At 39.9% G+C, this 16,330-nt stretch overlaps 1 long non-coding RNA gene across 1 annotated transcript in view; it reads right to left on the reverse strand.

Moving 5' to 3' along the window:
* Positions 1–1,857: 1,857 nt before the first annotated feature.
* Positions 1,858–16,330, reverse strand: part of LOC103550438 (uncharacterized) — a 95,770-nt gene continuing 81,297 nt past the window's right edge. Inside the window, exon 4 of the long non-coding RNA XR_011535441.1 lies at positions 1,858–4,561. This is a non-coding gene — a long non-coding RNA (uncharacterized lncRNA). The remainder of the gene's footprint in view (positions 4,562–16,330) is intronic.

Genomic DNA, 16,330 nt, shown 5'->3' on the forward strand with positions numbered 1-16,330 from the left:
AACTATGGCTCTCTCAATAAATTTTCCTTTCCTCCCTCTCAGCTATCTGAGAAGCGCGATTGAAAGGCCACATTTTTAGATGTGCACCATCTGGATGTAAAAAACTGTAGTTGCCAACATCAGGGAGACAGGTCCGTCTCCTTAGGAGTGCCTGATAATAACTTAGCACATGAAGGTGTAAATGAGAAGATAAATGGATTTATGAGTTCTTAATAGGGTACATGATTATTTTAATTCTAGTCTATTACAAAAATGGTTTGAAGTGATTTACATTATTACATATATTATAGCAAGTTTTTAAAAAATAAATATAGATTGGGTTAAGGGAAAAAGTGAAGCCAATGAATGCACGACTTAATTTCCTCTGCAGTAATTAGAAAAAGGTAGATTTGACTTGAAGTGCCCTAGTATACGAAGAACAAAGAAACAGACGCTTGAAATAAGCACAACTTTTTTTCTGATACTGGACAGTATCATTTAATTTAAATTAATTTAAATTTTAGACCCTCATAAAGAAGACTTTTGGAATTTATTGAACCATATCCTCAAAAATATTGCTAAAACAAATGCAAAAGTAATTTGCCAATATTTTTTTTAAAACATCAATTTATGCCAATGGCACGAAACCAAAGCATCATTTGATAAGAACAAGTCAACTATGAGCTTACACAAGGCAGTCTAGATACTGATACGGTTGTTTGATCCAAGAATAAAATTTAAACTAGAAAAATAAAGAGCCACTCAGCTCAAAGAAGGACCAGGAAATACTATCACCTAATTAACGCCTTTAATAATAAAGACCTCAAAGCAGACAGACAAAGAAATGCACACACACATAGGATGATGCTACTGGCTTAGGAGAGCATTCTTCAGACAAAAAGGCAGTTTTACATGCTGTTGACTGTCTCATAGGTTAACTTCTAAGGATTGAAAAAGTTAAAGCAGAATGAAAAAGAATGGAAAAGGAAAGGTGCATGAATTATCAAACAGAGGACTACAGAACCATTTTAACTCAATAGTTTCATCTTTTAAGTGAAATAAAAATAATTAACTGTGAATGTTATTGGGCGCAGACCCTTATGAAAACACATTTGGGGATAAATATTTGTGTTCCCCATAATATACAGTAGATTTGACATGCTACACCAGAACTGCTCTTAACCAACCTCCACTTAAGTGACTCACCAGAAACCAATGCTCTCAATTACTACTGTAAAAACATTCTGATTGATGTCTCTGGTATATTTGAATGCTCATGGCTATATTATCTTCTCTCCCCTTGAGTTGCTTACTCTAAAGCGTTGCTCCCAAACCTGATTACAACAGTTGAACTTGTAATTGCAATCAATTGACTAAATATTACAAAAATCAATAACCTATGAATACAAAAAGAAAGACATTTCTATGAAAACCAAATCGAATGCTCTGGAAAGTACTACAAAGCTGAGTTGCTAAAAATAATTATTCTCCAGGGGCCGGCTCCCTGGCCGAGTGGTTAAGTTCGCATCCTCCGCTGCGGCAGCCCAGGGTTCGGATCCTAGGCGCGGACATGGCACCGCTCATCAGGCCACGTTGAGGCAGCGTCCCATATCCCACAACGAGAATGACCTGCAACTAAGATACACAACTATGGGGGGGGGGGGGGGGAATAAAGCAGAAAAAAAAAATATTGGCAACAGTTGTTAGCCCACGTGCCAATCCTTAAAAAAAAAAAGGAAGATTGGCAACAGTTGTTAGCCTAGGTGCCAATCTTTAAAAAAAAAAAAAAAAAAAAGAGTGGGTCATCTTTAAGACCTTCTCCTTCTTAAAAAAAAAAATTAAAAAAATAATAATTATTCTCCAGTGAAGCACAGGAAAGGCAACTATGAAATACCAGGAGGAGAAAAGCTAAAATCTTGAAGGCCTCTGCACTCAGATTAGATCACAAACGTCTTGAATTCCCAACTCCTTTTTAAGAAACGAGAAGTGGAAATTCTTAATAATGCACTATGCAGTTTACATTAAAAAAAAGTGTCACTCCAATCAATGGCTCCTAGGCCATGTATCTGAACGTTCTTTTTTTAATTTCCCACTTGTTGTCCCTCCACAGATGCCTCACAGTTCTACTCTTCCTATCTGCGTTTTAAAGAACACACTTCTCCAAAAGCTGAGATTTCTACATACCCCCGGGTAACTTTGCTCCCAGACAGGACAGGTTTCTCCGAGTCGCACAGGACCACGTGCTGGGAAGGGCCATATGCTGGGTTTGAGGCTCTGCTACCTTGTCTGAAAATAACCTTATCTTTGAACTTGAATTTTGCAGTGAAGTCAAATGGTACAATGGAACTCGGCGGACGTGAGGAGACACGCCGGCTGGAAGCTCACACAGGCGGCTTTGGTCCAGGAGCAGACTGGACATGCGCAGGATCAAGCCCACGGGCACAGCCTGCTGCGCCTGCGCAGACAGTTGATCTGGCACAGAGGTGTGGGTCTTGGAGCCCTCTGGGATGCTGTGGGGCCTCAAGGAGGTTGCCCAGCCCACGTCAGGACCTGGGGCCAGACTGCTGGCAGAATTGGCAGCATTAGCCCCTGCTGTGGGAGCAGTGCATGGGGCCCCAGGACACACGGTGGTGCCGGGTGCCCATCTCTCTCTGCACTCTGTTGCGGCAACAGCTGCACAACCACCGTCTTTCCAGCCTGAGCACCTAATCAGGAACTACCAGCACTCAGGTTGCAAAATTTGTCAGTAAATTATTACAAAATAAAAGTGTATGCCTCGGGGCCAGCCCAGTGGCACAGTGGTTAAGTTTGCACGTTCCGCTTTGGCGGCCGGGGTTCGCAGGTTCGGATCCCGGGTGCAGACATGGCACCACTTGGCACGCGATGCTGTGGCAGCCGTCCCATATACAAAAGTAGAGGGAGATGGGCACGGATGTTAGCTCAGGGCCAGTCTTCCTCAGCAAAAAGAGGAGGATTGGCAGCAGATGTTAGCTTCAACATCCCCATAAAGCATATCAGGAAGTTACCAGAATCTTTTTAAAGAGTTTAGAATTTCTGGTTTTGAAAACTAGTGCAACACAGCAAAGCAAGCATCTGCAAGCTTAGAAATAGAAATTAAACTTAAAGAGCATAGCATTCAATGGAAAAGAACACTATTTTCATCTGAAGCTTCAGATAAACCAGTTATTAATAAGGAAGACAAATTTGTCTTCCTTATATTTGAAGCTATAGTAGTAAAATGCATAAACAGGCATTTTGAATTATATACAAAGCATGAAGCCTTTTTCAGTTTTTCATACAACCCACACAAATTTCAAAAAATGTCAGAGGAAACAATTTATACTTAAAAGCAAATTCAGATTTGCACAAAACTGATTTTCACAGAGTTAAATCTTTTTAGAAAAATTATTCAATGAGCATTATCAACTCTAAATATACTAAAATTTATATGTGAAATGATTAATCAAAAAGAGATCCCAATGTTGTCACAGCTTACAAAATACTCTTAACGGCTATAGTAATATTTGCATCAGCAGAAAGATCCCTTTCAAATTTAAAAAGGATAAAAAATTATTTGCAGCCTTGCATTTGCCAGGAACAACTGATGTCACTTTCAACTTTTTGAAAACAAAGTTACAGTGATCTAATAAATTAATTTCCAGAAAAGTGAGTTAGAAAAATCACGTGATCAATCAAGATATCACATTATTATATAATTATTTACTATGTTACAATATTTACTATTACAACAATAAAAGTCTTTTTAAATTTGTAAGCCTATACTGTTACTCATGTATCACTGTTACATGTATTATAAATAATAAAATATTTTAAACAGCAAAATTTATATTTCAGTATTTAGTGGCACTTTCCCCCTGGTTTTTGAATAAGAGGTCCGGCATTTTCATTTCATATTGGGCCTCATAATTTATGACACTAGTCTTACCATAGAAGTTTGCTTTTTGAATTTCATAATATTAGTTGAGCTCTTTTGACCACAATTTATCTCAAAAAAAAAAAAGGTAGCCTTTAGTAATGTTTTACCAGGTTTATTAGAAAGAAATCTTGATGCTTTAAGTATCTCTCTTCAGAAAGGGAGGGATTTTTTTTAAACAATGGACTCATCAAAATTTCTCCTTTTTTAAAAAAAATATTGGCACCTGAGCTAACGTCTTCTGCCAATCTTGGTTTCTTCTTCTTCTCCCCAAAGCCCCCCACTACATAGTTGTATATTCTAGTTATAGATCCTTCTAGTCGTGCTACATGGGATGCTACCTCAGTCTGGCTTGATGAGCGGTGCCATGTCTGCACCCAGGATCCAAACTGGTGAAACCCTGGGCCGCTAAAGTGGAGCGCAGGAACTTAATTACTCAGCCAGGGGGCCAGCCCCTAAAATTCCTCCTATCTTAAAGGCCATAGACGTTTCTTTGGAGATTTTCCGTCTTCAACCATCATTGACAATAACTTCATGAAAACTGTCTATTGGCAGGAGTGAGGAAAGTAGTTATGTATTGCTGAAGTAAAGACCCTTGGGAAGAAAGCCTTTTAAAAATCTGGTATCCTGATGGAATTCTTCAGGTTCCTATGGGAGAAAAGAAAATTAGTCAAAGTGCTTTATTGAATCCACAAGAATTTTCCCAAGTAGTGAGCCTTTTGTCTGCACCTTAACTTGTAAGAAGGCCGGCTTTGTTAGAGCCAAAGAGAAAAGTGTTAATCCGATAAAGGAGCTAAAAATACTAAACCCTGGCAGCTTCCCCAGGGCCTCTGAAAAAATGATTGACAGGGCAAACAACTAACTTCATATGGAAAAATTTTGAAATACAAAGTCAGCACACTGCTTACTTAGGCTCTCAGGCCACAGGCAGCAAGAAGCAGCAGTGTTGTTACTGCCCGAGGTGGGTCATCTGCTCGCCGCTAGACATGCCAATAGTCAGGAGGCAAGGTAATGGGAGAGAAAGGGTTTCTTTATTACAGCTTGCTGGCAAGAGGGATGATGGCCCACTAATGTCCAAAAGAACCATCTTACAGAACAAAGACTACAGGCCAATTATATTAGGGAGTGGTTTCTGGGTGCGGGAGGCAGCTGGTCTCTGGGTGGGGGCAGACATCTGGTCTTAGTTCCTGATAGTCTTTTTGTTTTACTGTATTTGCATCAGAGACCAGAAAATGCCCTATACCTTGACCTTTCAGTTGTCCTGGGTGATGGCTATCAGGGTAGACTCTCTCCCAGGGGTGATCACATTCCTAAGGAATGCAAAAGAACAAAGTTATGATCTTAAAGCAGTTGGGAGGGGCCACAAAATCTACAGAGCGTGTCTGGGACAGTTCATCATAGGTCGTTTAAAGTTACAATATGGTTTCTTTTCTACAATATGGCTTCCCTTATGTCAACCTTGTCTTGAGCTGGTATTAGTGTCCCTCTGGGCTGCCTCAGCCCTCCCGGTTGCCCAGTTCAGGACAGGCTCTGCCTTCTTTCTGCATTTCCAGTGATGGAGCTGTCTCAGGAGTGGTGGCACGTCAGCAGGCCCTTCCTATGTAAAGGGTAGTCAGATGCTGCTCTGACCCGTTCATGTTCGTTGGTCAAAATATTTTCATTCTTCGACATTATCATATGAAAGTATAAAGTTCCAGATCTTTCCCTCTTGGCAAGGTCATTACAGGAGACAACAGTTGCTTAAAAAACAAAACAAAACAAAAAAAAACCCTGGTTTACTTGTAAGACTTAATTGCTTTTCCTTTAGCAGATCAAGTTCATTCCTGATCTGAGTTTTTGCTCCTAAGGAAGTAAAACTTCTACAAAAATCTATGGAGAGGTTTTGACCTACAAACTCATTTCTGAGACTTAAAGTGCCACAGGAATCAAACAAACCCATTAATTTCACATATTTGGCGAATGTACATTCTCACCAGCTCTGCTGTAGAAACTTTCACTCCATCACATGCAAAGCCACTTCCAAATTTTCTATTTTAACTATCTTTTGTTATTAAATATTGTTGTTTTAGAGTTTATTATTTAAAATGTACCATGGTCTGGGTATTGAAAAGAGAATTCTGTTCTCTGCGACTTTAAAATTAAAGCAATCTTTTAGCACAAAAAGTCCATTATCTGGGTTACTGTCCTTTGTGAGTTTATGTCTTAAAGAGTTTTTAGAAACAAAGCCCAGTATCTTAGTCCTTGGACAACATTTTACTCTCCCTCCTCAGCCCTGCCAGGGCACATTTTTATGAATGTTACAAGCAAAAGAATTCTTCTCTAGAACTGGTTACAGGCTTTTACTGGAAAGGAAAGAAATCTAATATTTATTATCATATAATAAGTCAATTTCATAATAATATCCCCATATAAAGAAGAGCAAATTATGGCAAGAAGAACTTGTATAATTTATTTCAAACCACGAAGTGGAAGAGTCAGAATTTGAAATGAATTTGTGCCTTCCATTGCTGCATCTCTACCGTCTTCCTGAATAATAATAAGCATATTATATAATAAAATAACATAATTAACAGAGATGACTAATCTTCATATGGAAAACTGTAATAATATTTTAATATCAATAGAAGCTCTTTCCATATATATTATAAAAAAGGGGTAAGTAACAAGTAGGAGTGGGGTTACATGTTCTAAGCCCTACTTTGGGGATTTTATATCTTATACACTATTTTCCATACTTAAAAGAAAGTGAAATATTTGATACAAGAACGTAAGATGACTTGAGAAGCACATACAAGACTTGAAGGAAACACTGGCTGGTTGAAACTTCTGGTGTTTCTCAAACTTTAGAACTACCTACAGAGCTTTTCAATAATTCACATTTCTTATTCCCACTCCTACAGTAAGTCTGCATTTTGAAAAATCCCTGGAAGATGATCGTAGTGGAGGTGGTCCATGGAACACACTTGGAGAAACACCAATCTAGAAATTTAATTAAGGAAGTGGAATAGAACAGAAATAATGGTGAAAATATGGCAACAAACGAGCTCTCAATTTTCAGACACCCAAATAGAAACCTAGTCTTAAATCCCCATTGTGAGCCACAAGCAATAAAAATTGCATTATTGCAACCTTCCTTTGAATAACAAATAAGCTATGAATAGTAAATACGCCTATTTTAAGATTTTGAATTCCCGTTCATAACTGGAATGAGATAATCCTCACATAACTAGTACTATGAATGTCAGATTATTTACCTTGATGAATTTCTCCCTATTAAAACTCTTTCTTGGGGCCAGCCCCGTGACTGAGTGGTCAAGTTCGAGCGCTCTGCTTCAGAGGCCCATGGTATCACCAGTTTGGATCCTAAGCATGGACCTAGCACTGCTCATCAGGCCATGCTGAGGTGGTGTCCCACGTGGCAGAACTAGAAGGACCTGCAACTAAAATATACAACTATGTACTGGGGGGCTTTGGGGAGAAGAAGAAAAAAAGATTGGCAATAGATGTTAGCTCAGGGCCAATCTTTAAAAACAAAAAACTCTTTCTTACTCTAAGACAGGAGAAAGCAATCCCAGATATGTCTGTCATTTGGTTTTTACCAATTAGCACAGTATCATTTATTGAACATTATTTGGTGGTGGGCTCTAGTCTGAGCATTTGAAGTACATTCTCTAATTTAATCTTCTCAATCACCCATTAAGTTTGTGATTATTAGCATTCTCAATTTGTAAATTAAGGAACTGAAGTAGAGAGGGGTTAAATAAATCAGCCAACATTGCAATCAAGTTTAATGGATACCATGTTGATCAATGCTTTTAACTAGACAACCCAAAAAGGGATCCCAACCATTTTTTCCCATCACTTTGTCCCAGGTTACTGGGTGCCTCCCTCTTGATTCCACACAGAGATAACTCTGACACCCCAAAAGAGGCGTATTCCCATTGCCTCATCAGATGTTCCCCAGGCTCTCTCTCTACATTCTAATTCAGAGCACCAGACACAAGGCACCCCGAGTGTCATGGAAACAGGAATTTAGTTCGGGGAGGAATGTCTTGGCTTGCTCCAGAATCTCATATTGTGTAATTTTAGCCACTTTCAGCCCTGTCTACTTTCCAGCATCAAGTTTGTTCAATTTCCCCACAGTTGTACGACTCAGCATCCCAATGCGTCACTTCTACTCCTGCTTCATGTAGACTTTTCTTCACATGGTGGCCAGAGGGACCCTTGAAAATAAATCAAATCACATTACTTCCTTGCTGCAAATCTTTTAATGGCTTTCTATCACTGTCAGAACAACTCCAAATCTAAATCTTTCCCATGACCTGCAAGACCCACCGTGAACTGACCCCTGGCGATCACTTTGACATAATTTCCTACTCCTTCCTCCTGATCCACGGGGTTCCATCCCACCTGTTGATGGAACATGCCAAGCATCTTCCTTTCCAGGACATGTACACCTGCTGTTCCCTCTTTGGAAGATTTCTTCCTCACACACTTGCATGACTTGTTCCTTCACTTCATTTGGGTCCCTGCTCAATATCACTTCCTCAGAGAGGCACTTTCTGAGCATCTCCTAGTAACATCGTATTTCCCACCGTCTTTTTTTCCTTCCTACAACTTACCACTGCCTTAAGTCGTATTGTACTATTTTTGATAATTTATTACCTGTCTCCCCAATTAGAATGTAAGCTCCATTAAGGCAGTATTCCAATTTTGAGAATATTTAAAAGTTTCCCAGATGTTTCAAATGCACAGTCAAGTTTGAGAACCATTTCTCTAAAGGAAAGTAGGGAATTCAACCTTGCTTTGAGCAGTTATTCCCACCAAAAGTCATTGATGAGAAAGAGAGGCCAGAGGTTCTGGATAGCAGGTGGTTCTCATAGTAAAGAAGCTGTTAGCATTGAGATTCTGGGAGATCAGTTTACTTGAAACTGGACCCAAACAACAAAGAGATCTGGGGAGTAAGGCCCAGGATGCCAAGAGGAGCAAAGTTAAGAGCAAGGCAGAATGCCAAATCCTTGGTCAATGGGGCTGACATGAAAGGGAACAAGGGTGCACAACGGGCCGTGAGGCAGGAATAAGGGGACGTTTGCATCTGATGAACATGTACATGCATAAAGGCAGACAAAGGGGCTCTGGAAATCCAACTAGCTTCTGCCCTCACCTGCTGAGGGAGGAACATTTGTAAGGCACCAGCTTTCTAAGGAATTCCAAAATTAGTCATCGTTGGTCCTTCTTATAAGCTCAGACTCTGGAGTTCCACCTTAGAAATCCTGATTTATTGACTATGGGATAAGAGAAGGACTCTCCAGCTTTACAGGTGCCCAGGATGAGTCTGAAGCATGTGGTTTCGGGGACACAGTTGGAGAAGTCACATCCTTGGTGGCATCTAATAGGCGGAGCTGAGCAGGCAGGAAAGATGCCTGTGGCTACACACAGCTGCATAGGAGCTAATAAGTTGGATCTGGTGGTGTGGATCTGAGGTTAATCTCCAGTCTGTAGCCAAAAAGTTGTCCAGAGACCTTCAAGAGTCTCAGCCATGACTCCTCTTCTACTCTGGACTTGGGTCAGCTTGTGCCATTGCCAATCTCAAGCTCTGATTCCCTGCTTGGCATGAAGCAAGTGGCCTCAGATCTTCCCCAAGAAGTAAGAGGAGGGAAAATCATGTCCCATGAGATAGCTCCACCTTGATGAGTAGCCTCGCTCCCTCCTAATAAATTGAAAAGAGTATTAGCTGCATTGTGCACGCCCGCACACACACTCTAACCACCACTGGACCTAGTGTCTACCAACTAACTCTGGAAATACTCAAATACAAGTAACATCTTGCAGTCACGGGGCCAGCCAGAAGTGAGAGAACGTGAGCGTATCTGGCTCTGGCAGGCCAGTACTCAGAGAAAGGTGAGACGCGACGGGCCCTGACAGAATATTTTCCTCAAGTAAGGAGTAAACTTTACAGTAAATCATAAGAAACATTGTCTGTGAGCCTGTGCCCAGGCAAGACATCAGCATCTCCAGGTAGGACCTGTTCTGATCAGCTAGAAAATGTACCAGCTGCCAGGACCATCCAGAGCCATGTCCTGGCATCTCAAACATCTATTTTGTGGGGAGAGCAGGCCCTGAACAGTGTTTGTGTAGAGTCTCCCACTGCCCCAGTAATCTCTGCCCACACTTGGGCACCAGCATATCCCTCCAGACTACCCTTCCAGTGTTTTCTCTACACCATCCTCAATGTGAAATAGGGAGAACTTGCCTCAGGCGTTTAGGTCCATCCCCTCCAGCCCCCTCAGGCCTGCGACCCACCAATAGAACGTCCTTCACCTCGTCAGGGCCACCAAGGGCTTCTGAGCAGCCAGCATCACCAAAGCCAGACTGGGCACATGGAGACAGAAAGAGTTGGGGACCCTTGTTACCCTTTTGGCTCTACCCAGAACCGCGCAACATGACCCTAGCTTAGGAGCTGGTTCCTCTGGGAAAACAGGCTCATTTGTTTCATTTAAAAAATTGGTTTTTCTCCTCAGGGTGAAGTAAGCCTTCCTCTGTGTTCATAGGTAGAGGGAGGGTGACTCCCTCACCGCTGAGGGGCTCATGTGCAGCTCCTGTGCCATCTCCTCAGCCCCCTCACCAGATCTAATTCTTACATCTTTAAAAGGCTCACAGGCTTTCCCGGGACACAAGAGATAAACCCCTTGGACTCCTTTACAGCCTCCATTTTCCTATTATTTTCTCTTTATCTAGGGATTTCGGAGTCTTTGGATTGTCATTACTAAATTCAGCACAGGATTTCACCTGATTTTCATCTTAAATTCCTCAAACAGCTTTATCTGTGCAGAGAGATTGTATGAAAATGATACAAAGGCGTCTAGATCACTTGCTGATCAAGGAGATAATTTGCCAAAAGTGAAATTCTATAAATAATTTGTCAAATGTGGACATCTTTCTATCTGTTCATGGATTACGAAAACCCCTCAGCTTTTCTTTCTGAGCAAAAGCTACCAACATTCATCAAAAGCCAATTCATTTTCAAGGTGTGATCATTTCTGAACCATAATGCCAGTGGTTTTCTTCCTGAAAATGAGCCTGGAATCTCATCCCACATACAGTGGCCTTAGAGGAGGTAGACCAGGGGCTATGAAGTATCTTGCAAGACACATGAGGAACCACAGCCAAATTTGGCCTCATTCTCCTAAGAACACGAGTGTTGTGTTCAACTGTCTCATTCATAGCCATGTAGGTAAAAGCACATTTCAATGTTGAAAGTCCATCTTAACTAGTCACCGGCTCTCTGACCATGCCTTTACTAAAATCAACAAATAGATCATGCACAGCAGCACAGGTAAAGCCTTGTCTGCAGCCTAGCACACAGTAAGTGTTTAGATATATGTATTACCCTCCCGTTTTCTTATAATTTGCATCAATTCTATTTGACATATCTATTTGCTATATTTCTACCGAAGAGGAATTCAGTTTCCTGTCTTGTGGTTTCAATCAAATTTTGAGAAAAGTAAAAATATACACAAATTCACTAGCTGTTATTCTTACTGCTGTAATAATCATCATCATCATCCATTCCATGTTAATCATGTATCCTAAAATACTTTTCATTGGAAACTCAACTTTTCCCCAGAACTTCCTTTCCTTTTTATAAAGCCTTGGGTAGTGTTTTCAATCAATACCACAAGTGAAATCTCAGCTTTCTGCGGGCCTTGATATTTCAGGAGTCTTTGACAAATTCACCACATTCCCAGTGACTGTTCCCTTCCCCAACGTTATTCAGAAATGCCAATTAGTTTTCTCTGAAATCCAGCTGTCTGATAGAAACTTGTGAATATCTTAGTTTCCCTGGCGATGCCTATAGATTTCACTGTATCACACAAGGAGATTAAATAAGGTCTCCAGAGAATTTGTGTTACCTCTAGCTTTTGGTCAACCAAAGATGTCCTCCTGGGAACCTATTAAAAACCCAAGTGTTCAAGTCCAGAGCTCAGCTGCCTGATAATAAATGGAAGTTACTTCCTAGCCCGTCTAGTGCTTGCCCTGTAATCTGAATTCCTTCCTACACAGAACAGCATTTTTCCTGCAGCCTCATCTTATTGCTCCCTTGAAACTTCAAGAAGGGGCTATGTTTTCCTTCAGCATCTCCTTGGACCAATTTGAAGGCTGACATTATGACTCTTCCCTTTGTCTCTCCAAATAACGATTTTCAAAGCCACTTGTTTCATTTCACATTTGACATGAAAAGAAAAGCAAGTGCTATCGAAAAAACCTGTTGGACAGGTAATAAACACCATGACTCATTAAATCCAGACAGAGTTTCCCAAAGCTTTCCCAGGTCTGAGCAGTTAGATGCAGTAAAACAACTTGACTGTCTTTAACCAGCCTTGATTGTTGTCTAATAGTGCAAGACACTCCTGAGACTCCCTGGTTACATTACACAGGAAGACGCATTTAATGCATCCTATATTTTGGATGTCTGGTAACCTCTAAAATGGTGGCACCTTTGGTCGTGTAAAAAGAACCTGCATCTTATGTGTTACCCATAAAACAGTCTCAATAATTGCAAAGTGCTCATCATGGACAGGCGGGAACTGAAGATTCCTTCCCCCGGGCCACTGTGGCTTTGGAAATGCAGCTCTGCCTTCCTGGCCTTGTACTTAATCTCTTCTGACAATTGTCGTGACTTGTAGTAGGTCATCACAGCACACCTTCAGACCACAGTGAGTACTCTTACCTGTTGTTGACACTATTTTGCTGTAGACAGCGGGGAGTAAGCACGCTATAGTTTCAAAAACTGGACATACATAAAGTTTGGAAAGTCTAGCCATTAAGGTCACATCTTATTGGTTCCTTCATGCCTTTAGAGTGGATCTCTGAAGGAACGAGTTTATTTTTCTTAGCCAGGAATCGTTTTTATCTGGCTCCCCCAGAAGAATTCCTGGTTTGAATTTGCACTCCTTCAGATGCCCAAGAAATCTGTTCTCATTCTCATTTTAAACTGATCCTTCTTTCTTGGTTCCTCTTTGTTCATATCATTTTAGAAATCTCATATCATGTGGCATCTAGCAGATGCTCAATAAATATGTGTTGAATGAGCACGGACCCATAAGGTCCATTAAATAGCAGGCATGAACAAAAGATTGGGTCAGTCACATACCTTGAAGAAAGTAAAATTCTCATTTTGTGCAAGACACAAGCAAAGACTAATACAATGGTGATTTTAAGTGATACAAGATGTCGGAGAAGAGAAAGATTCAAATGGAGCCGAAGAATTCTGGAAAGGTTTTATAAAAAGGAATAAATTCAAGCAGAATTCGATCATATTATGAGCAAGCGGAGAGTGCAGAGGAGACAAGAATTCAAGGGAAGAAAAATTCAAGAACTACAGAGAAGCAAAAAATAGTTTGAAAACTAATTCTGTAACTTACTAGGTCTCTAACTTTGGAAACAAGATCTTCTGACCTCGTTTTTCTCATCTCTTAAATAACAACAGTGCTTATGTTGTGAGCAGTTATTAAGATAATTTATGTAAAATTTAACAGTGTCTGATAATAATAACAAATAGTAACCATTATTGTTATCACTGCTATTGTTTTTACTGAGATAGTATTATTAAGACAATGAACACAACCAGCCTGATGGATGAAACGTTTCAAATGGACCACAGAGGAAAATAAAACCAGTGAAGTAACATGACTGTGAAGGTATCTGAATGTAATTGTGAATGCAGAAAATTGATCCTGTAAGCAAGGACTTTATATATCCCTGAAAAAGAAATAAATACTGTTTTCACCTTATTTTTTTAAAAAAAGAAGTGAACTTTATGGCACTGAATAAAGGAAAAGAATATTACCTTAGCTGAATTCCCGCTAAGTGATTGGTGCTTTGGTGAATATTATCATATTTATTTTCTTGTGAGATGGTAGAGAATGAAGCTAGAATGAAAATCCAAGCATGCATGATCTCAGACCCAGTTTCTTTCTAAGATTGAATGCTGCCTCTCTAACTGAAGGCCATTTACTGGATTAAAACCTGTGTCAGATGGTAATAATCTAGAACAGGGATCAGAAAACTACAATACACAGGCCAAATCCTGTTTCTGTAGATAAAAGTTTTTTGGAACACAGCCACACCTGCTTGTTCCACGTTATCTATGGCAGCTTTTGGACCACAGCACCAGAATTGAATAGCTGCAACAGTCACAGACCTCCAAAGCCTAAAATGTTTAATAACTGACCCTTTACAACAAAAGTTTGCCTACTCTTGGGCTAAAATATACCCTCTAAACCATCTCTCTCCTCTTCTATTCTGCCTCTTCTAGTTTGGTTCATATTTCACAGTAGAAATCTTGGAGTGTTCCACATTGATATCAAGATACAGTCCAACCTTTCTTGTGTAATAGTCAGATCGTTAACTGTCTTTGACTGCACTTACTTTCCAGCCTTCTTTTTTTTCACTTTCTCCACATGACCTTCTCACCTGTAGGCTTAGTTCTAATTGTCCTATCGACCCACCATGTCCTCATTCCCCTTCTGCCTGCCTCCGTTCTATCCATCCTTCAAAGCCCAGATCAAACATCATCTCCTTCCAGCAACCCTCCTACCTCAACTTCCCTCCAAACAGTATCCAGCTTCCCTTTTTCCCAACGCATGTCTCTTTGTATTATACTTACTTTTACGCATCTCATGTTCCCCTTATTTTACAAGTCTCATGGTCCCCTGTAAGTTCCTTGAAGGTGTATATTGTGCCACAATCATCTTTACCACTCATACTATTAAGCACCTTATAGATACATAACACATTTTTAAAAAATATATGAGTAGCCACTTGGTTTAAAGAGCAAACAATCTGAGTATATTTCTATTTCATGTAATAAGTAACAAAGTCATAATTATATTAACATAAATATAAAATATAAAGATTTTCACATTCCTAACCTTTAGTCACCATTTCATCTATACAAGGACTAAGGAAAATTTAGATCTATCCTCTTGGTGAATTTTATTTTGCCTAGAAATTTCCCCATCATCCTGATAAGGGAAGATGTATCTTTAAAATCACTCATTGTACTGGACCACATATCCTATTGTTCTTCCCAAATAAGACTAAAGACCAAATAATAAGATGATAAGCATGAGGCCATAAGTCATGGTGAAGATTTCCTTTGCAAAACTGTAATAAATGTCCATCCTCATTAGTAACGCATTCTTGACTAGAGTCTAAAGCCAATCATCCTTTATTAAAAATATTATTAGTACAAATGAAGAATATGCTGACAAACTCGTACTTAATCATCTAACTTCCTCATTTTTCCTGGTGTTTTAGTTAACACTTTGTTAATTGTATTCTATGTAAGGCTTTATTTTCTTGCATCTAAGATTTCTAAAATTTCATTTCATTTTTGTGATTTTGCTGTTAACAACTACTGAAAACCCAATGTGGCACATTCATTCAGATTCTCACACATTGGCCAAAGGCTTTACATAAAGTGTTCATGCATTAGAAAACACTGTTAAAAATACACTTATTTTTAGTAAACATCTACGCATCTATGGGCCCAGAAAAGTAGACTTTCAAAATTATTTTGCAAGAAAATCTGCTGGTTTCTTCTAGTTCTTCTGGCAAGAAATGGAAATACATTCTTTATTTTAAAATACACACACATGCACACACACATAGATAACTAGGCCTTTTTGGTCAAGAAACCATTTTTCTGGGAAATGGGTGTAAGAAGACTTTTGAAAGTTTGGAAAAAGGTCTTCCTACACCAGTATAACAGCTAATTTTATGTGTTATCTTGACTAAGCCAAGGGATGCCCAGGTATCTGGTTAAACATTATCTCTGGGTGTGTTTGTAAGACTGTTTCTGGAAGAAATTAGCATTTTATTTGGTGGACTGAGTAAAGCAGATGGCCCTCGCCAATGTGGGGAGGCTTCAGCCAATCTGTTGAAGGGCCTGAAGAGGACAAAAAGAGGAAGGAAGGTTGAATTCACTCTCTGCCTGACCTCTGAGTTGATACATCAGTCTTCTGCCCTTGGTGCTCCTGGTTCTCAGGTCTTCAGACTTGACCTGGAATCTACACCATTGGCTCTCTGGCTCACAGGCCTTGGAACTACAGCATCAGCCTTCCTGAGTCTCCATCTTTAAGATGGCAGATCATGGAATTTCTCTGCCTCCATAATCATGTGAGCCAGTACCTGGTAATAAATCTCTTTTGATAGATAGATAGATAGATAGATAGATAGATAGATAGAAGACAGAGAGAGAGAAAGATATTCTATTGATTCCATTTCTCTGGAGAATCCTAACTAATACACCTGCACCCATCATTTCCCTGATTGTTGGAAAGAAGTAGGTCTATTTACATAGAGGCCCAATGAACCTACTGGGAGACCATGACCCCTCTTTTGAGGTTGGAT

Source organism: Equus przewalskii, chromosome 32 (genome assembly GCF_037783145.1).
Source record: "Equus przewalskii isolate Varuska chromosome 32, EquPr2, whole genome shotgun sequence".
NCBI classification, from domain to species: Eukaryota; Metazoa; Chordata; class Mammalia; order Perissodactyla; family Equidae; genus Equus; species Equus przewalskii.